The following is a 22500-nucleotide window of genomic DNA, read 5'->3' as shown; positions in this document are numbered from 1 at the left end:
GTTGACTCCACCCTCTGCCGTACCATCTGTCATCCCTCAGACCGGCAAGCAGCAGCTTATTCGCTCACTGTAGATCTGGATAAAATCACAAACTGGTCCAACACGTGGAACTTGTCTTTCAATCCGGACAAATCTCACACTCTCACTGTCTCTCCGAAAGGACCGTTTGAAAGCCCCCCCCCCCACCCATGTACTTTCTCAACAATCCTCTGGAAGAAGTCCTTTCTTTCAAGCTTCTGGGTTTCACGATCTGCCATGACCTTTCCTGGGAAAGCCACATTTCAAACCTCACCTCCAAAGCCAGTCGCAAACTGGGAATCCTCCGTCGTGCAAAGTCCTTTCACGGCCCACCTGAGCTCCTGACCACTTACAAAGCTTTGGTCCGCAGCCTGATGGAGTACTGCTCTCCCCTCTGGGCTGGTGCTCCTGCCTCCCACCTTTCTCGGCTTCACGCTGTGGAAACCAAGGCATTTCGGATCATTGGCATCTCCCGTGATGAGGCTGAGTCTTTGGGCCTCTCACTCTCTCACCGCAGGCAGGTCAGTGGTCTTTCTGTCTTCTACCGTCTCCTCTCCAGCCTCGCCCCCTGCTCTCTCTGCGATTTGTCCCCACCACATTTCCGCAGGGCGCTCAAGGTCCGCCAAAAACCCCCTTCTGGTAAAACTACCAAAATCACGAATCACTGCTCACCTTCACTCTTTCATTCCTCTTTTCCCCACCTTTGGAATAAACTCCCTCACTCTGTTCAATCCCATTCTTCCCTCCAGGCCAGTGTTTCTCAAGGTGGGGCGTGGCAATACTTTGGTGGGGAATGAGGATTCAGAATTAATGAATCAATATATGATCGCTTTCATAGCTTTGCTACGAGTTCCCTTCTTGGTTGACTCAGCCATTTCTGGTGGATTTATCTGAAGTACCAGAGCAATACCAAGAGGCAGTGCTGGATTATCCATTAGGCAGACAAGGCATGTGCCTTAGGGCCAGCCAAAAATTCGGGCCAAAAATTATTTTCACATTAAATATTTGTCTTTTTTTTGTTCTTGAATCAGTTCATCTTTTGTCTGGGGCCCATTTCCATGAGCCCGAGATCTAATTTACATTTTTCAGGCCATTCTCTAAAATTTCAAAATGTGCCTTCAGGCCAGCCGAGGTTTAATCTGGCACTGCCAAGAGGAGTTATGCGAGTTGCAACAAGATGAGTCTGTGAAAACTCTTTTCAAGATCAAAGGAACGATGGTGTGGCTGTCTGAGGAGAGCGAAAAGAAATACCCATACTCGACTGCTTTGGCAAGGGAAGTATTGATAAATTTTCCATCATCTTATTTAGTCGAATGTGGATTTGGTGTTGTTACCGATTTGCTGCTGTTACCGATTTGCTGCAAGCGAACAGAAATCGACTGGAAATCACGAAACGTGGTGATTTAAGGCTAAAACTGACAAAATTGGTTCTTCGAATCAAATAAATCTGCAACCAGCGTCAAAGGCAGGGCTCCCATTGAAGTGAGCAGCAATTGATTAAAATTTGCAATTAAGTTTTAATAAAGCCTTTTGAATACATATGTAGTATGTACTGTAGTGTCTCCAATCATGGTGGGGCGTATAATTTTTAGATCCTCGTGGAGGATCTCTAAGTCTTTTTTTTTGTATACCTTGGTCGAGGCTCATATGAGAGCTAACACACAACTCACAGCAAGGAGGCATGAGACAAGAGGGGCGGGAGTGGAAGGGACAAAACGGTGGGGAACAGACACATTAGGTGAACTGGGACGGGATGGGACGGGGAACATGGCGAAGAGAAGATGGACATTACAGGGACTTTCAGGAAGGAAAGCAGGGGAATTGAAGGAAGTGGGCTTGGGTGGATTATCGGGGGTAGAAAAGATCGAGGATTTGGATGGGGGAAGATAAGAGGTGGTGGTGAACAGCTGTTTTGAAAGCCTGGAGGGAAGAATGGGAAAGAATAGAGTGAGGAAGTTTATTCCAAAGGCGGGAAAAAAAGAGGAATGAAAGAGTGAAGATGAGCAGTGATTCGTGATTTTGGTAGTTTTACCAGAAGGGGGTTGTTGGCGGACCTTGAGCGCCCTGTGGAAATGTGGTGGGGACAAATCGCAGAGAGAGCAGGGGGGCAATGCTAGAGAGGAGTCGGTAGAAGACAGAAAGACCACCGACCAACCTGCGGTGATTGAGTGAGAGGCCCAAAGACTCAGCTTCATTGCGGGAGATGCCGATGATCTTAAATGCCCTGGTTTCGACAGCGTGAAGCCGAGAAAGGTGGGAGGCAGGAGCACCAGCCCAGAGGGGAGAGCAGTACTCCTTTAAGTCTTACTCACGTTGTTGTTCTTCTGCTTCTTCTTGTGGACTTTTTTTGTTTCACAGCCTACAGTTTTCATCGAAACTTCCTGAAACTTGGCAAATATATATAAAAATACCCTGCGCAGACAGTAACCATCTCCGATTTTGAAAATTCCTCCTAGAAAAAAAAAGTTATGACGTCAAAATATCTCCACTAATGGAAATCGCCTAAAAAATTATCTCCAAAACTAGGCAAGCTTTTTGAATTCTGTTTGTGGTAATCGAACGGGGCATTAGCAGACATGAATTACCGCACGTATGATACATCACTATGACGTCATATCAATTTTTATGACGTCACTCTTATTTTTTGACATTTTTCGTTTCACAACCCAGAGTTTTCATCGGATCTTCGTGAAACTTGCCATGTATATGCAGAAAGCCCACGCGCAGGCAGTAACCATCTCCGATTTTGGAAATACTTCCTAGAAAAAAAAGTTGACGTCATAATATCGCCGCAAATGAAAATCGCCAACACCATTATCTCCGAAACTAGGCAAGCTGTTTGAATTTTGTTTGCCGGGCATTAGCACAGATAATTATTTATCGCAAACCTGATGCATCACAATGACGTCATATTCGTTTTTATGACGTCATCATGAAGAGGACGAGGATCTTAGCTCATTTGAGCTTGTTTTGAAAATCAAAGTTGGGCGTGGGACAAAAACAGGTTGAGAAACACTGCTCCAGGCCTTCAAAACAGCTGTCCACCACCACCTCTTATCATCCCCCATCCAAATCCTCGATCTTTTCTACCCCCGTTAATCCACCCCAAGCCCACCTCCTTCAAATTCCCTGCTTTGCTTCCTGAAACTCCCTGTAATGTCCATGTTGTATTCCCCGTGTTCCCCGCCCCATCCCTCTCCCTTCCACAGATCCCCTGATGTCTCTGTTCCCCCACAGATCTGTTTCCCACTGTTTTGTCCTTCCCACTCCCGCCCCTCTTGTCTCATGCTCCCCTCCCTTGCTGTGCGTTGTGTGTTTTCTCTCACACGAGCCTCGACAAGGTATACAAAAAAAAACTCCAACTTGCCATTGTATGTTATTATTTCAACAGTTACTATAAATTGCGTTTGAGGTTTCTGTAACGGCTGAAGTGCTTGGATTGTGTTTCTGTGTTGTCGACGGTCAGATATTTGGGCGGTGTATGATATGCGATTGTTCGATTTAGTGATTTTTTTTTTTATCTTATTACACGTGTGGTACTTGAAGTTGAATGTGTGAAATTATGGTTCAAGCAACGGCTGTACTTGCCTATCCTGCGAGGAAACGCCATGAGTATTTTGGCTTCGACACGAGAAACAAGTCTTGGACACACTGACGTTTATTTTTTCACTTTTTTTATTTTTTTAAAAATTTTTTATATATTTTTTAACTTTTTTAACTTGGGTTTTCTCAAAATGCATTAGTCGATATTAAAATTTCCTTCCGTGAAATGAAAAGGTTGAAGGATAATACGTTATATAGGAGTGGTGGGAGGAAGTGAGCATCTGAAGTGATTGAGAAAACGCGCGTAAAAGCTCTGGAACGGTTGGATGTGGAAGATCGGAGGGGGAGGAGGAGAAGGTTGAGGTAAAGATGGTGAGGGGGAGTTTGGGTGGTTCTGGTCGTTTGATGGGTGGGGATAGCGATTGGGTAACGGCATTGATGAACTAGTTAATGGTTTACTAGGCTTGTACCATTAATTAGCATAATAATGTTAATCTTACCTCGAACTCGACACTCGTCTTAAATTGAACTTGTCGTTTTATCTTCTGTCACGTGTTTGGTTTGGTTTGGTTTTTAGCTCCTCCAGTGAATCTAGTCTGGGTTTGATTCCTGGCCCGACTACAAAGCGGTCCGATTGGTAGCGGGAATGAGTGCCCCACCCTTCAGAGGGACGTTAATCCGGTTGTTTCGTCTGCTTGTCCACAAACCAATTTCCTCACAAATAAATAAATAAACAAACAAACAAACTCATGGAAGAGCAAGGTTGCATTGACAATGGGGTAACAATTGGGAACAACCAGCAAGGGAATGAATGAATGAATGAATGAACGAACAGGAAAATAATAGAATGCGAGGAAACCATGAAACCAACAAGAGCGTTGGGATAGGAGGGGCTAATGGTGGGTAGTGACACGAGGTGGCAGTGAACTAGGGTTGAAGCCCTGTACTGGGGCTGGAGGGAAGAGTGGGAATACAGCCTCTACCATGTGGTTCCAAGAAGGGGGTAATAAAGTAGTGGTGATAGCCTGGTGTTGGCTCAGTGGTTAGGGTGGCGGCTTGGGATCCTCGGTTGGCTCAGTGGTTAGGGTGGCGGCTTGGGATCCTCGGTTGGCTCAGTGGTTATGGTGGCGGCTTGGGATCCTCGGTTGGCTCTGTGGTTAGGCTGGTGGCTTCGGATCCTCGGTTGGCTCTGTGGTTACGGTGGTGCCTTGGGATTCGAGGTTGACTCAGTGGTTAGGGTGGTGGCTTGGGATCCTAGGGTCCTGAGTTCAAGCCCCGTCGGCCGCTGAATTGATACACCAGGAGGTTGACTCAGCCCGTCATCCTTCCGAGGTCGGCGAAATGAGTACCAGTTCCCGTGTGTGTACTGGTAGAGGGGCACTGCATCAGCGACACGGTCGCGCTTCAAGAAATGATAGCTACCCCGGCAGCTAAGCTGCCATACGACCACCACCACCACACCAGACTAAGAGACCTTGTGCTTCGGCAGATCGACGGAGAATGCAGACTCTGTGGCTGGCTTAAAAAAAAATTATTTGTATACATAGTCGAGGCTCATGGAAGAGCTAGCGCACTGAACGGATCTAGATGTAACGGACAAAAACAGGTCACAAAACGAACAGTAAAGATACATGCCAAAGGAACAGTAGCGAGAGGAGGGAACACGAACAGCAGAGTTGAAGGTCAAGAAAGAGGGAGACTTGGCCAAACGATATGTGTGGGGAGGAATGGTGGGAAGGAGAGCATGCATGGGATGGATAAGATGGATACATAAGGGAACTCCAAGAACAAGAAGGGAAAACTGGAAATTTGGAAGTCGGAGGGATTGTTTGGGTAGGGTTAATGAGGGTATGAAAGGTCATGGTTTTGGATTGGTGACAATCTGTGATCATGGTGAACAGCTGTCTTGAAGACCTGCAGGGAAGAATGAGATTGAAGAGGTTGTGGAAGTTGATTCCACAGGTGGGGAAAAGAGGAACAAATGAGTGGAGGTGAGCAGCCCAGCTTTGCTATGCGGTGAGACTTGGAGAGGCCACATCTGATGGTGAAGCCAAGAAGTTCGAGATTAAATATCTTCCAGGGGCTAATCTGGAAATAAGTCTGGTATTTGCTTAATGGTTAAGGTGGCAGGCTTAAGATCTTAGGGTCTTGAGTTTGATCCCCTGTCTCACCATTAAATAACACCAGGTGGGTTGACAGCCTGTCATCCTTCCAAGGTCGGCAAAATGAGTACCAGCTTACTGGAGATGGGGCACTACATCAGCGGCACAGCTGCACTCCGAGCAATGATGCAACCAGCAGCCACAAAATAATAAAACTATGGAAATGGATAGGTCATGATCCTCTTTTCATGCCATCACGGGTGATTAAGGCTGTGGTCAAATTTCATTGAAATCGTATGTGTCGCTTCTGAGAAGAAGTTGCAAGTATTTGTGGACGGACGGATGACACGCCATCCCATAAGCTCCCCGGAACTACTTTACAGGTGAGCTAAAAACCATCCCTGGGGATATTGCAACAAACTAACTACATTTGGAAGCTGTCTGGGGCTCAGTGACGATCCTAAAGATAACCCTCGGCGCAAAACTTTGAGAACAGAAAACTTCACAGCTTGGTCCATGCATCGTGACCCCCTTACTGAAATAAAGATGGATGCTTTGAGCCTGCCCTGGGAGGACTCCATTCCACATTCTGAAACCCGCATTTCTAGATAGCAATCAAAAACACACACACACACACACACACACACACACACACACACACACACACACACACACACACACACACACACACACACACACACACACACACACACACACACACACACACACACACACACACACACACACACACACACACACACACACACACACACACACTTTGAGATCAGGGGCGAGTGTATTCAAAATCAACAGCTCGTACATGCAGCCACCTTTTCACCTCACCGGTCGGCTCTGAATCTGATTTGTACATGCTACATTCCCCTCAACAGGGGGGAAAGTGAGAAGAAATCAGAAAGAGGAATAAGGGTGGGCGAGAGCAGGTGAGGGATTCCGGTAGATGTGACACCCAGTTCATCGTCCATCCGAGAGACGAGACGCACAGTGATGAACTAGAACAGGCATTCAGTAGAGCGCATACCTTCGCCAACGCTACATTTTGCCCCCCCCCCCAGAAACCGTTGATTGTGAGGGTATTTAATCCCATACCACATCTGCCATCTCATATGTGTTATGATGGCTTAAAAACATTAAATTTCCTGTATCATATCGTATATCACAAGATTGGGCATTGAATTCACAACATTTTGGCATTGGTTGCATGCAAATTGGATAAAAATCGACCGCACTATGGTAAAATGACTTTTGACCTTTTCATGACCTCGACCTTGACCTTTGTAATTGGTATTAGAGTGTGGGGAACAGAACAGTCAACATTTTGCTGTTGGTTTCATGCAAATCAGATAAGAATTGACCGTGCTATGACTAAAACCGCACATTTTGCAATGTCGTGACCCCCCCCCCTGACCTTTGACTCCCAACCGCTCATAAGGGTTATTACGTCATTGTGTCATGTCACATAGCACAAGATGGGGCATTGAATTCTGAACATTTTGGCATTAGTTGCATGTAAATTGGATAAAATTGACCGCGCTATGGTAAAAAGACGATTTTGACCTTTTCAGGACCTTGACCTTTACCTTTGACCCGATCGCTCCCAAAATCTAATCAAATGGTCCTCAGATAATAACCAATCATCCCACCAAATTTGCTGCGATTCAGTTCAATACTTTTGGAGTTGTGCGAATAACAAACAAACAAACACACATACTCACAAATAAATAAATAAATAAATAAATACACAGCGATCAAAACATAACCTTCGCAACAAAGTTTGCGAAGGTAATTACCCGGCCTGTGAAACACAGGGAGGATGGTTTAGAGCTGGGTTGGGATTCGAATCCAGGCTACTATACATAGAGTGAGCATACGTACCTCGGCTTTCATGCTGTGATGTGGCGATTCTTCACTTTAGAACTGAAAATAGTTTTTTTCACATTCTGATTATACAATTTATTTTGCTTTGTACCTTCAGTGTATTATAGAACCACGGGATTGTAAATGAAAGTTGAAGAACGCACAAAGTGGCTTCAACCCTTGATGCACAAATCGTTTGAAGAAACTTTAAAAAGCGAAACGTTTAATTACCTCCGTCACCGAAGGTGAAGGAAGTTATGTTTTCACCCCTTTATATCTCTCTGTGTACAGGATATATATCTCAAAAGTTGTGGATGGATCTGGATGAAATTTTGTGGACAAGTTTGGTGTGTGACAAGGATGAAGGATTAGATTTTGGTGAAGATCAGGATCCAGATACAACTACTCGAATTTTTTTCAGTGATTCTTCACCTTTGAATGATGGGACCAAAATTATCCAGAGCACGGTATCTCAAAAAGTTGTGGACGTATTCGGATAAAACTTGGTGGATATGTTGGGGGTATGACAAGGAAGAATTGATTAAATTTTGGTGAAGATCCGAATCGGGATCTGGATACGAGGATTATTTAATTTTAAAGTGATTCTTCACCATTGAGAGAAGGGCCAAAAACTATATAGTCCTGTATTTCATATTTCAAAAATATATTGGGTGCGATATGTTCTCGTGGATCAGGCATTGTGTGGCGGAGGTATGCGCTCTATCAAGTGCCCTTCTTGTTAACCTCCGCCATCGGAGGTTACTGTTTTCACCCCTTTCTGTCTGTCTGTCTGTCTGTCTGTCTCTGTCTGTCTGTCTGTCTGTCTGTCTGTTTGTTTGTTTGTTTGTGAACAGTATTACGGAAAAACTCCTCGACGAATTTCGACGAAACTTGGTGGGGGGATTAGGTTTGGTCCAAGGATCATGCCATTAGATTTTGGACCTGGTCCAAAATCCAATATGGCCTCTATGGCGGCCATTTTGAAAAAAATATTTGAATTTTTTTTTTTTGCATTTCTACATGTTTTAAGTGATTTCCAACACCCCCCCAAAAAAAAATTGTTAGAGAAAAAAAAATTCAAATTTTTTTTCAACAAAATTTCGATTTTTTTTTTTTTTTTTTTTTTTTTTTTTTTGCATTTCTCTATGTTATAAGTGATTTCCAACAAAAAGCATGCCAAAATTATAATTGCGGCTGATTTTGGAACTTCAGGCAGATATACCCACAAAATCAATTTCTGGCTCAAGGAATCTAGTTATGACGAATGAATTGAGTATGTAAAAGTTAAAAGTAAAAGGGAAAGTTGCAAACTATAACTCTGTGAGCACTGTTGACATCAAATTGAATGAATAGGATATCGGGTTCACTTGAGTGACCTAGCAGTATTGGCGGCGGAGGTTTTGCACTCTACCGAGTGCTCCCCCTCTAGTTTTTATTTGTATTTATCTATGCCGAAGTGATGGGTTGTATAATGGAGGAACAAAAACGGGAAACGTCAGGGAAAATGAAATTTCACATTTTTAGTGAGGCAGCCACTGCCTGTTGCACCGCAGAATAACATGTGGCCAACACAGGCCAACACAACACACTTTTTTTTACAGGAGTTGGAACTGCTTGTAAGTTCGATTCTGGAGCTTAAATTTTGTAATTTTCCTGAGTTTAAGAGATACTAGTGGTGATTGCATGTGCGGAAATGAAACAAAGCAATGAATGCTGATGTCTCCGGGTGTTTATAAGCATTGCAATCTACCCAGGGATTCGTAGTTATGATGAACAGGCATTCAATAATATGAGTGAGGAAAGCCAAAAAAAAAAAAACTTTATCGTTAAGAAATTGTTGCGGCCTGTTCCGAGTCAAGGCAAGGTTGATCAGACCAAAAAACATGGTGGCTTCAGAAAACCGGCGAGGTTATCCAGGAAACGCCCAAAGACCCCAGAGAGCGAGGTGGCCAAGGATCGCCTGATGAAGGATTTAATTAAGTAAGGCCGTTAATTATATCTTCAAATTGGTGTTTTAATTGACCCAAACACCCAATTTTCAGTCCTGCACTTGGAGTTTTCTTGATATGCATGCAACGTTTCAGGATACTTTGTTTCATGGTTTTGGAGTTGTGGAGGACACACACACACACACACACATTAGTTTAGATAAAATAACAGGACAGGAGTTAGATTTATATCACTATCGGAGTAAACGGAGGCAAGTTAAGAAAATAGCTCGTCAAGCCAAAAGAGAGTATGAGAAGGAATTTGCTAAGAATATTAAGCATAACAGCAAGGCATTCTTTAAAGATATCAGGGGAAGGGAACAGGTTAGGACCATTGTCATTGTGTGCCCATTGAAGAATAGCACCGGGAGAGTAGTTAGTGATGAAAGTGGGATGGCAGGCTTATTAAACAGGTATTTTGTTTCAACTTTTATACAAGGACAGTCAGGCCAATTGCCAATAGCTGAGAGTATCTATCGAGAAGGTGAGGAAGGGCTTTCACAGAAGATCCAGGTTGGAGTGGAGGAAGTAAAGGAACAGCGAGGTAAGCTAAGAGTAGATAAGGTTCTGGGTCCAGATAATTATATGCACCCGAGGGTATTGATGGAGGTGGCTGAGCAGGTAAGTGAGGTATTAACGGATATTTTCAAGAGTTCACTGGAGTCAGGATAGGTACCGGAGGATTTGAGAGATGCAAATGTAACACCATTATTTAAGAAAGGATCCAGAGAAGAATTGGGAAACTATAGATCTGATAGTTTGACTGCAGTTGTGGGGAAGGTGTTGGAGACATTAATTAGGGACCAGATGAGGAACCATTTAAACAAATACAAACTAATTAAAGGTAGTCAGCATGGGTTTACCAAAGGTAGTTCCTGTCAAACAAATTTTTTTGAGTTCTTTGAAGCAGTGTGTGATTGGGTGGATGAGGGAAAGGCAGTGGACAAAGTATATCTAGATTTTAAAAGGCATTTGATAAGGGACCACATTGGAGGTTGTTAGCCAAAGTGAGGGCTTTTGGAGTGGCTGGTCAGGTAGCTTATTGGATTGCAAACTGGCTTAGTGATAGGAAGCAAAGAATGGCTGTGAGTGGGAGGATGCCTTGCTGGGAGAATGTAAGTGGTGGGGAACCTCAGGGATCAGTACTCGAACCATTACTATTCATTGTATACATCAACGATTTGGATAGTGGGGTGAAGAGTAGGCTTTCCAACTTTGCAGATGACACAAAACTTGTATATAAGGAGGATAGGAGAGGGGGTGGTGATCATATTCAGAAAAGTATTGATTATTGTATAAGTTGGGCAAAATAATGGCAGATGCAATTTAATCTGAGCAAGTGGAAGGTGTTGGGGATGGGAAAGTACAATGAAAATAGAGACTACGTGATGCAAGGGTTAATTTTGGAGCGTGTCACACAGGAGAAGAATCTGGGGGTGGTAAGCAGGCAGCTATCCATCCATCCATTGGGACCATACTCTGTGCAAAGTGTTGGTGCTGCCTAAGCAGTCTCCCTGGCTATTGGACACAATCTTGAATGGGTCGCAACTCCGACACTATACCAGTATGCTGGCACTCATTTTGCCAACCTCGGAAGGATGACAGGTTGAGTTAACCCCACCTGGTATTAATTCAACAGCTGAGCGGGATTTGAACTCGGGACCCTAGGATCCCAAGCCTAACCATAACACCAACACCAGGTATATAGGCAGCTATAGGTGAAGCAAATAGGGTTTTAGGTTGTATTCGGAGGGGGATCATTTATAAATCAAAAGCAGTGGTGTTAACATTGTACAGGAATTTTGTGAAGGCTACATCGAGAATATTGTGTGCACTTTTGGTCACCGCAATTCAGGAAGGACATAGATGCCATAGAGGAGGTTCAGCGCAGAGCTACTAGATTGAATCCAGGCCTAGCTAGACAGCCATGAGGAGTAGCTGAAGGAGACAGGGCTTTATTCACTGGAAAGGAGGTGGTTACAAGGAGATATGATAGAGATGTTTAAGATAATGAAAGATAGAGATAAAATAAGTGCAGATGAATGATTCAGCAGAGTAGACAGTGATAGGACCAGGAGCCATAGCCTGAGAGTAAAGAAGAGGAGAGTTAAGACGGTAGCAAGGCAGGGGTCTTTTACTCAGAAATTAGTTAATACATGGAATGGTCTCCCTGGAAAAGTAGTGGCAGCAGAGACAGTAGATAAGTTAAAATTAGAATTAGATAGGTCCCTGGAAGTTATGGAGATAGAGGGGTATGGGGATGTTGACAGTACTTTTAGGTAGTTTTAGCATTGATGGGTGATTGTGTGTATGTGTATGGAGTGCTGTTGGTGGGGTTCTTGTCAAGGGGTGTTGTGTGGTTGATGTTGCAAGTTTTTAACCAAGTTCATGCCCCCTCCCCTGGGAGAAAAATAACTACAAAAAAAACCACTTAATTTAAAAATAACGAAAAACATTTTGCATTTTCTTATTTTGATCTGGTGTTGATAAATTGTTGTGGTGTTAATGTAGCGCAGGCATGATGGGCTGAATGGTCTCCACCTGTGTCTAATTTCCTTGTGTAATTACTTTGACTCCTAGGAAATGCCAAAAATATAATTATGAGCATGGAGGACAGTGGTGATGAAAACTCCACTCACTGGGATCGTATCCATAATCGTTCTCCGGAACACGTATTTTGATAGTTATGGGTTGCCTCTCTCTTATGAGTTGTCTGTGCCTGCCTTTGATAGCTGACCTATAACTAAAGCTCTCATCTAGTACACTACCAGCAGGGGGCACTGCATCAAAGCTTATGCTGTCTTTGGATAGAGTGTTTAGCCAATGTTTTTTTTTTTTTGCATTGCATTGCATTGCATCGATTTTCCCTATGGGCTGAATACATGGCTGGTTGAACACCTTTAAAAATAACTATATATATATATATATATATATATATATATATATATATATATATATATATATATATATATATATATATATATATATATATATATACACATAAGTATGTAAACTGCAGAAGATTGAACTTAATTTTGACAGTGGAGTTACTTGTACAAGTTACAGGGAAACGTGCTAATTACAGGTGAATTCAATTTTGAAAGGGTACAGATCTTGGGCTGGTGTGGGAGATATAATTAGATGATGAACGGAGTGGAATCAGGATTGGAATTGGACAAGCAGTCCGATTTATTGGAGTTAATTCCAGAGACAGAATAGGAGAAGAGCTGGGTTGAGAATAAAGCTTGATGTTAAAAGGGGAAGGTGATGAATACATACTGTTGGTGTTGAGGCCTTCGATTAGTTGCTGAGAAGTGGACAGGGCCAAATAATTAGCGGTGGAAGACCAATTAGCTCATTTATTCTGCACACATCAAGTGATGAGGTTTATCAACTAGCAAAGAACAGATTTACACTGGGAGTCAACCATCCAACGAACAGCTGCATAAGCTTGCTGGGGTGCATCGGAGAGGTGGTTTTACCTCTGAGCTAACAGGTTGTTGGCGGAGCTTTGGTCATTGTTGTCATCTCAAAAGTGCTTTCTTGTTTGGTTGATTAATTACTCCATTTTAGAATTTTTCAATCCACTTTGTTGCCTCGCTGACGTGATCATTGAGGGACATTTCACCCCGTCGAAGGGGAAGGTTGACTTTTCATTTTAAGTGGTTATGGGTAAGTTTGTGGAAAAATCTGAAGAAGATGAAGCAGAAATGTAAATAAAAGTACTGTTACAAGGTGACAATATTAAGATATACTGGATGCAATCAAAATTATTTTTACAATATTTTAAAATCTAATTTGGATGAAGACCTCCAAATGTCGCCTTTTGCATTGACATTTTCGAGGTCTCTCAGCCACATTCACTATTAATGTGATGAAAAGGCTGTTTGTTTTTTTGTTTTTGGGTGGGGGGGGGGTTACAAGAACCAAGTCTCAGGAGTCATGTCAACTGACCTTTTTCAGACACTTAATCCATGGTGTGAACAAGTCTACGTCTGAGTAATATACGCAGTGCTCTACAATGCTCAAGAGCTAGTGCAAGGTGGGATGCAGTTGACCCAACTTATCGTGAATAGAAAAACACAGTGGGATTCCATTTGTGCTTTCTCATTCTTAGTGAGAAGCTCAATGATGCCAAGGACTTAGCTCAGTGCAATATATCCATGAGGTAGTGTCTGCCTTTAAAAAAAACAAAATAGGGCCACTGGACCTGTAGTTTATCAGGGTCCTGGCCTAATGTTATAAACCAAATTTGGTGGCATTCTGCCTGCTTTGGTCTGGAGAAGAAGATTTTTGAAGGAATTTACACGATTTTCCTCCAAAATTGACTGTCGGTCATTTTGACACACTTCCAGTCATGTGGTTGGCATGACGTCCAGAATTTAACATCCCTACCCTGGCCTAATGTTGTAGCTCAAATTTGGTACAATTCTGACTGGTGGATCTGGAGAAGAAGATTTTTGAAGAAATTTACTAAGTCGGCCATTTTGACAGTCATGTGACTGGAACGTGTTTTGCAATTTCTGTTACCAGTCAGGAGATGAACGTTGCTGCCAAATTTCAGCAGAATTGGCCTAGCAATTTGGCCGGAGAAGTCGAAGTTAGAGACAGATGGACAGACAGATGGAAGGTGTGCAGTGACAATACCTTAGCTAGAATTTAAATTCCAGATAAGCTAAAAACGGCTTCAAATTATGTGATTGCTTCAAGAGAGTCTGTCCTTGATTAGGCAAAGGAGCCGAAGAGACTCCAGAAACTGGTAAAATCACATACCTAAATCTTAGTCTTAAATTTGAACAAAGATGTAGGTGGATTTACGTGACAAGTTGGGTCATCTCATCAAGATCGGGTTATTTGCACTTTTGTAAAACATCAAGAAGATTGTTGTTTAAAGCTGTAGCAACTACATAATTAATAGAACACCTTCCCCTGTGCTGTCTTGAGAAACAATGATATGGGTCGGGCCGACAAGCGGAAAATTTGATTGGTCGTGACAATGTAAAATGCCGCAATATTTTGTCAAAGTACTGCTTTACGGAATGGTTTTGAAAGTGCTATAAAGGCGACTTGTGTTCTACAGCGTTCAAGTATATAATTCAAGTGAAATAAAATACCGATTTTAAAGGTTGTACAAATTATTTTTTGGAAGTTTACCGCCGTAGATATAACGTCTTGAACACCACCTTATTTAATACGTTATGTTAGTTCTTCGTGCCTGTTGTTTGTGTCCTTTATGACGTCCTTAAAAAACATAAGTTTCCTGTTTGGAATGATTTTCAATTTTTTTTTTTTTTTTTTTACTGCCAGACAGATTAAAAAAAAATATTATCTCATGACTCTTTGTGCATGCATGATCAGGACATATTCAGAGCCAAAGTTCTGCTAAACCTCAGGTTTGTTTTTTGATTCTTGGTCTGATTCATATACCAACTTGAGGGGCACTCGGTAGAGCGCATACCTCCACCACATAATGTCTGATCCACGAGAACGTATCGGGCCCAATAGCTTTTTGAAATATCATGCTATGTCATGATTTTTGAGCCCTATCTCTCAATGACCCGATCTAGGACAAGAATCGGAAAACAATTTTGAGCTCTAACTCAGACTTCTGGTTCCGGTTCTTGAGCGACTGTGGCAGTTCCTCTTCAGGGTCTCTGCCGACTTTCTTAAAGGTTTCCGGTCGTTTTGTTGTCTGTGTTTACTGTGTGCTTCTAGTTTGGTCTTGTGTTAAAACGTGTGCTAATTGTGGAGTTTTCATCGTCTTTTCATATCGGGTTTCCTTGAGGCCTACCCTTCTTCCCGTTTGTGGGCGCAATCGTGTTTTATTGTATTTTCTCCTTATTACCATCAGTTTTTATTTTCTCCACTTTTCCCTCCACCCTACTTCTATCCCTCTCAATTAAACCCTATGTTTCATGACTCAAAAAAACCTTTCCCACTAACCACGTGATTTCCTGTACCGACTCTTCTTCCGATCGATCTACCATCGACTACTTTTTCCACCCCACATTCACCATACACCTTCACATTTTTTTTCTTCAACCTTTCCTTTACCTAATCTTACCCAATCTTACCTAATTGTTTTGAAATTTTTTTTTTATTTTAACTTCTCACCTTACACCTTCTGCAACCACATGTTTCTCTAACCTCCCCTCTTCTTCTTCTTCCTGTAACTTTTGTCGAACTACCAGCTTCCTTTTGCGTTTGTTGATCCAAATTCAATAACAGCTACACGATTTTTCTTCAACCTTTCCTTTTCCTAATCGTATGTAATCTTAATCAAAAAATAAAAAATAATGGTGTCTTAAAATGTTACAACTTCCTCCTTCACACGTGTGGTTCTCTGTATTATATCATGATTCACAACTCTCTTTCTTCTTCAAAAGACTGTTTTCAATTCGACCTTTCCTTCATCCCATGTCTATTTAAAGTCCAACTGTTACAACGTTTCTTTTCACCATTCTCTTATCTCTCCTTCATTGCATCCCTCATGTAATGTCTTTAATTGTATCTCTGACTTAAAAAAAATTTAATTAGCAATGTATTCCATCAATCATCCTTTTTTTTTTTTTTTTCCAACTTCAGTGCCAATTCACCCCACCTACTTAAATCTTCCTCCTCTTAACTCCCCACCTGTTATAACCTCTCCTTACCCCTCCCATTTTGCCCCTCATCCTACCTCTGTTCTTGGCACCTCTTCACTGTCTCCTACTTCAGTATCAGCTCCTCCTCTGTTGTCCCAAAGTATGTAATGTTCTAACCTATCAGATATCTCACTCTCGAAATCAGTACACTCCTCATCAACACAAACATGCTCCTTCTTTCCTTTCATCACACCTCCCACTCTTCCCAACCCCTCAAATATTGTACCTCCCTCCCTTCTTCACCATAACTCTACCAAGTTTCATCCTTCCCCTCTTCCCACATCTCCCATCACCCTCCTACACCTTGGCCATGCCTGCTGTCATCGTCTCTCCTCACTCTCAAAGGGACTTTTTTTTTTTTTTTCCCCTCTAAGCTTCCCTCTCACCTTTCTCAAAAACTCCCCACTCACCCTTCTCCCTCAACTCTCCCTCCCCCCCACCCTTCTCTCTCCAATCTTACCCCTCCCTTCCTCTTCCCAAAGTTGCCTCCCATCACATCCACAAAGGTGCCTCCTTCCCCCACATTCTCTCTTCTATCTCATCACTCCACCTCCTCCAATCTTCAACTCCCTCGGTCCCCTCTCTTATTACTCCCCACTGTACCTCAACCCATCACCACCAAGCCTTTTCTCCTCCTCATCCGGCCATCTCCCCTAGTTCTTCTGCAATCCCCCACACACTTTCAACAACTCTCCTTACCTCCCCCCCTTCCTCCATCGTCCTACCCACAATCTCCCCTCCCCTGCACCCAAAACCTCCTCTCCTCCCTCTTCCTTAACAGTGTGGACCTCAAATTTCCAGGGCCTTTGCTCAAACCTGACAGATCTTTCCATACAGGTTGCCACTGACAAACAAAACATAATCTGCTTAACAGAAACTGTCCTCCTTCATGATGTCTCTCACTCCCTTGTATCTCTCCCTGGTTACTCACTCCTCCAGTATGACAAAACTGGTCCTCGTCCTGGCAGGGGAGTTGCCCTTTTCATCAAAGACTTTATTCGTCACTTACCATGCACTGCCCCTCCCCCACATCCCCCGTAATACCTGTGGCTACAGCTTCCCTTCCACTCCCACCTCATGTTTATATGTGTGCTGTACCGTCCAACAAACAGTGATGACTCCATTTGCATCTCGCTTTCCGAAAACATGGACCAACTTCTATCCTCTCATCCAAACTCTCTCTTCCTCATAGTGGTGACTTTAGTTGTAATCATGCCAGTTGACTGGGTGTGGGTCCCTTTCTAACCTTCCATGGCACTTCAGCAAAAGACTTCTGTGACTCATTGGGACTGGCACAATCTGTCAACTTCCTGACCGGATCTCCACCAATGGTACTCCATCTCTTCTGGATCTGATTTTGACCAATTTCCCTGAAAATATCTGCTGTTATTCCTCTGCTCCAATCAGTTCATCTAACGACATGCTTGTCAAAGTAGACATCTCTGGCTGTAATTAGAGAACCACCTCAGCGTGTCAAGTCTGGCATTTCACTCGGGCCAACTGGCAGGGACTTCAAGCAGCCACCAAACTTCGAGATTGGTCTCCCATCTCTATTCCTCTGATATCAACTCGTCCTGGGAATTGTTTTAAAGAAACTTGCTTTCTCTCGTGCGCAAATTTATCCCATCTTGTCTTCGGTTGTCCTACCCATCCTACCGCCCGTGGTACAATGAAGCTTGTGGCGAGGCAGTTGGCCTGAAACAACTTGCCTTCGTCTCATGGAAGGCGAATCCAACTGAAGGCAATCTCAGTTCCTTCCACAAAGTTCGGAACAAGTGTGTGTCTACCCTGAGGAGAGCCAGAAAACAACATCTTTCAAAGCTCAAGTCTGAACTCTCAAACCTGTCTCCCTCCTCCAAATCCTGGTGGCGTCTAGTTAAGTCCATTTTTGGTGTATGTTCCGCCTCCATCCCCTCCCTTACCTCAAATGACCGCACAGCTGACACCACATGAAAAGGCCGAATACCAAACTCCATGTTTGCTTCTTAATCTTGTGTCCTAACCCATCGCTTTCTGTACCCACCTTATCCAGTCACACCCAGCTGTTCCTAGATTCTGTGTCCTTTTCTCTTGACAAGGTGGAGTGCTTGCTGTCAAAGCTTGATTCAGATTCTGCAACCGGTCGAGACGGCATCAGCCCACATGTCTTTATAAACCTCCTCTGTTGCTCTTGCTCAACCACTCTCTGTTCGAGTCACCCTCTCATTTGCTCAAGGTCATCTGCCATCTGCTTGGAAATCGGCAAACATTACTACTCTGCACAAAAACGTGCAAAACAGATCCCTGCAACTACAGACCAATCAGCCTGCTCCCAATCATCAGCAAGGTTATGGAATGCATCATCACTTCAGACATTCAACCATCCTCTTCTCCAATGGCCTGATTTCCAAACATCATTTTGGTTTCAGACCAGGTCACTCTATCCTGGATATGCTGCTTCTGCTCTCCCAACAATGGATGGAGATCCTCAGTGCCAGACATGAAATCAGAGCTATCTCAACCGACATATTGCGTGCTTTTGATACAGTCATCACCGTGCCCTGCTCTCCAAACTCTCTTCCTTTGATACTCAAGGACATTTCCACTCATGGCAGGCAGACTTCCTCTCCTGTCGCAGCCATCATGTGCCCCTGAATGGAGTTCTCATCCCCTCTTCGTGGGGTGCCACCAAAACTGATCGATCTGATGTCTGAACTCTACTCTGGTACTGAGAGTGCTGTGAAGTGTGGTGGTGCAATCTCTGACTTATTTCCAGTTGTTACTGGAGTTCGTCAGGGATGTGGACTGGCCCCCTCACTTTTCAGCACTTGTATGGACTGGATTTTAGGGAGGATGTCGGAGAGATCAAGTTGCGGTGCATCGTTTGGGAATGTCAAGATCTCGGACCTTGATTTTGCAGATGATGCAGTCATCTTTGCGGAGACTCTGGATATCCTTTTCGGGGCCCTCGAGGTGCTGAATGAAGATTCGGAGCCGCTGGGATTACGGGTTTCTTGGTTCAAAACTAAGATCCAGGCTTTCGGTGACATCTTGGATGCTGCTGTCCTGTCTGTGTCTGTTTGTGGTGAGGATGTTGAGGTTGTGGAGAGATTCACTTACCTTGGCAGTGATATTCATGTCTCTGCTGGCTGCGAGTCAGAGGTCAATAGACGTCTGGGTCGGGCCTGGGGAGTCATGGATTCACTGGATCATGGGGTGTGGCGCTTGCCGGTACCTGTGCAGGAGGACGAAAGTCCGAGTCTTCAGGTCCTTGGTACTTCCAGTCTTGCTCTATGGATGCGAGACTTGGACTCTGACCAAGGATCTGAGACGGAGACTTAATTCCTTTGGTACCAGGTCTCTTCGGAGAATCCTTGGCTATCGCTGGTCAGATTTTGTGTCCAGCGAGCGGTTGCTGAGAGAGACTCGGATGAGATTTGTTACCTGCATAGTCCGTGAGCGTCAGTTGCGGCTGTATGGACATGTGGCTCGTTTTCCTGACGCTAATCCTGCTCACCAGATTCTCTCAGCGAGGGAGTCTCATGAGTGGAGGAGGCCAGTGGGCCGACCACGTGCCTCGTGGTTGCAGCAGGTTGACCATCATCTCAAGGAGATGGATGGGCCTGGCATCTGCCTGGGGGATGGCCAGACGGAGGCCCCTGGAGTACCGGCGGAAAGTGGACGCAGCGACGCGCTGTTCTGGCACATGCTCCCATACCTGACCTTCCTGTCTCGGTTGGAGTTCCTCAAGGCAGTGTTCTGGGCCCTGTTCTTTTTCTGGTTTCATCAATGATCTCTCTGACTCTCTGAAAAATGCTCTTTATCTCTTTGCTGATGACTCCACCCTCTGCCATACCATCTGTCATCCCTCAGATCGACAAGCAGCAGCCTGTTCACTCTGCAGATCTGGATAAAATCACAAACTGGTCCAACATCTGGAATATGTCTGTCAATCCTGACAAATCTCACATTGTCACTATGTCTCTCCGAAAGGACCGTCTGGAACCCTCCCCCCCCATCTACTTTCTTAACAATCCTCTGGAAGAAGTCCTTTCATTCAAGCTTCTGGGTCTCACTATCTGCCATGATTTCTCCTGGGAAAGCCACATTTCCAAGCTGGCCTCCAAGGCCAGTCGCCGACTGGGCATCCTTCTTTGTGCAAAGTCCTTCCTTGGCACACCTGAGCTCCTGACCACGTGTAAAACTTTCATCCACAGCCTGATGGAGTACTGCTCTCCCCTCTGTGCTGGTGCTCCCACCTCTCACCTTTCTTGGCTTCATGCTGTGGAAACCAAGGCATCATTGGTATCTCCAGCAATGAGGCTGAGTCTCTGTGTCTCTCACTCTCTCACCGTAGGCAGGTCGGTGGTCTTTCTGTCTTCTACTGTCTCCTCTTTGGCCTCGCCCCCACCCTTCCCCCCCGCTCTGTCTGAGATATGTTCCCCCTCTTATTTTCCCAGGGTGCTCAAGTTCTGCCAGCAAGCCCCTTCTGGTAAAACTACCAAAATCAAGAATCACTGCTCACCTTCAGTCTTTCATTCCTCTTTTTTTCCCCACCTTTGGAATAAACTCCCACACTCTCTTCAATCCCACTCTTCACTCCAAGTCTTCAAAACAGCTGTTCATCACCATCTCTTATCTCCCCCCCCCCCATCCAAAACCACAATCTTTTCTACCCCTGCTAATCCACCCAAAACCCACCTCCTTCAAATTCCCTCCTTTCTTTCCTGAAAGTCTCTGTCGTGTGAGGACCTGAAAGTCCCTGCAGTGTCCATCTTGTTTACCCCGTGTACCCCACCCGATCCCTCTCCCTTCCAGAGATCTCCTCATGTCTCTGTTCCACAGTTTTTTTCCTTCCTTCTCCTGCCCCTCTTGTCTTCTGCTCCCCTTGTTATACGTTCTGTGTGTTCGGTCTCATATGAGCCTCGACAATGTATACAGAAAAAAGGTGAGTAATCACTTTAAAAATTAAATAACTCCCATGACCAGTTCTGGATTCGGATCGTCACCAAAATTGAATCAATTTGTCATGGTCACACAGCCAACCTGCCCACCAAATTTCATCCGGATCCGTCCACAACATTTTGAGATATCCTGCACACAGACAAATAAACACAGACAAAGAGGGATGAAAACATAACCTCCTTCACCTTCGGTGGCGGAGGTAAATATAACATTCAATTGAAATAAAGTTGTTCCTTGATCATAAACTGACGTTTAGAGACAGAGACAGACAGACAGACAGACGTGCACCAATTGCTTAACCCCGCTTTTTGCTTCATGTGCGTGGGGTAAAAATTAACCCGGGGGTGTAACACGTCAATGATGGACCAAATGTGTTTGTTTGCTTTTTTTGAGATCGTATAGGATCGTGTGATGACGACTTACACTTGGTGTAGTACCCTGGAGCCTGTGGAACCTTTGCATAGAAATTTCCATTCTGCATACGGAATATAAATCATTGAATGCAATTGGTTTGATTCCTGACAAAGAACACCTTCGAATGTGCCACGGAACCGAAGCTGCACCCCTCTTTCCTCTGATTTGCCAAAGCACTTGATGTGGATTTTTTAAACCCACCTTGTTGTGATCGTTGTCCTCCTGAAGGATTCTAACTGGTCGATTGTGGAATCCTATTTGACTTCAGACAGAGTTTAACGTTTGTCCGATTTGATTATAGAACCCTACAAAAACCCTATCGACACTGATAAAACTGATGTCCACACAAGTCCTTCCTTGTGAAACAATTTATTTCCTAATTATACACCATACACTTCTCACCCTTGTACAATGAACTTAAGAATCCCCATTCGATTTCCCCATTTGATTGCAATATTATTCTTCCTTTTTCATTTATTCTTATTTTAGTTAACAGTTAGACCAACCCGATTCAATTCACTTCTACATTACATCAGAGAGTTTTATTCTAACTTGGTATTTGGTCAGTTCCAAGGAGTACGAGCCACTGAGAAACTATACTTCCTCACGTGCTCTTACTAAGAAAATGTGTCTTTCAAAACATTTTATACTTCCATGAGAGAGAGGTTGGGGGATATTCACCCAGACTGTAGACGTGTCCTTTAGACAAAAAGCCACTTTGTACATTTTCTAAGCAAAGGTTCATTTATCAGCTCGGTCACTCTGCTCCAGAACAACACATTTCTTATCATTTAGGGCAAAAGTCTTTTGGCCAGAAATGACAGCCAATTCAATTTGCAGCATAAAAGTTACATTTCTGAAACTCCATTTGTTACAATTTAAAATACATTAATATAAATTTTTCCCCCACACACTGTTGTTTCTTAATATTTATACATACTAGTGCGGGCCTGTAGGTGCGTGCTCGTAGGT

General features: G+C 43.8%; 1 protein-coding gene across 8 annotated transcripts in view; it reads left to right on the top strand.

Annotated features, from left to right (window-relative positions):
* The first annotated feature begins 3769 nt into the window (after positions 1–3769).
* LOC147033985 (equilibrative nucleobase transporter 1-like) overlaps positions 3770–22500 on the top strand; it is a 136818-nt gene continuing 118087 nt past the window's right edge. For 4 of the 8 annotated variants that reach the window (XM_085874390.1, XM_085874413.1, XM_085874382.1 and 1 more), the window contains exon 1: positions 3771–3924. The gene's annotated coding sequence lies outside the window, so the exon portion shown is untranslated. Of the gene's footprint in view, positions 3925–22500 lie in introns of all 8 variants that reach the window. The other 4 variants (XR_015056343.1, XR_015056340.1, XM_085874398.1 and 1 more) reach the window with 2 other exon arrangements.

Source organism: Eptatretus burgeri, chromosome 1, assembly GCF_056783735.1.
Source record: "Eptatretus burgeri isolate ZD-2024b chromosome 1, Ebu_testis_v1, whole genome shotgun sequence".
Lineage (NCBI taxonomy): Eukaryota > Metazoa > Chordata > Myxini > Myxiniformes > Myxinidae > Eptatretus > Eptatretus burgeri.
Note: the sequence above shows the minus strand (reverse complement) of the source record. Positions and strands in the feature narration are given on the sequence as shown.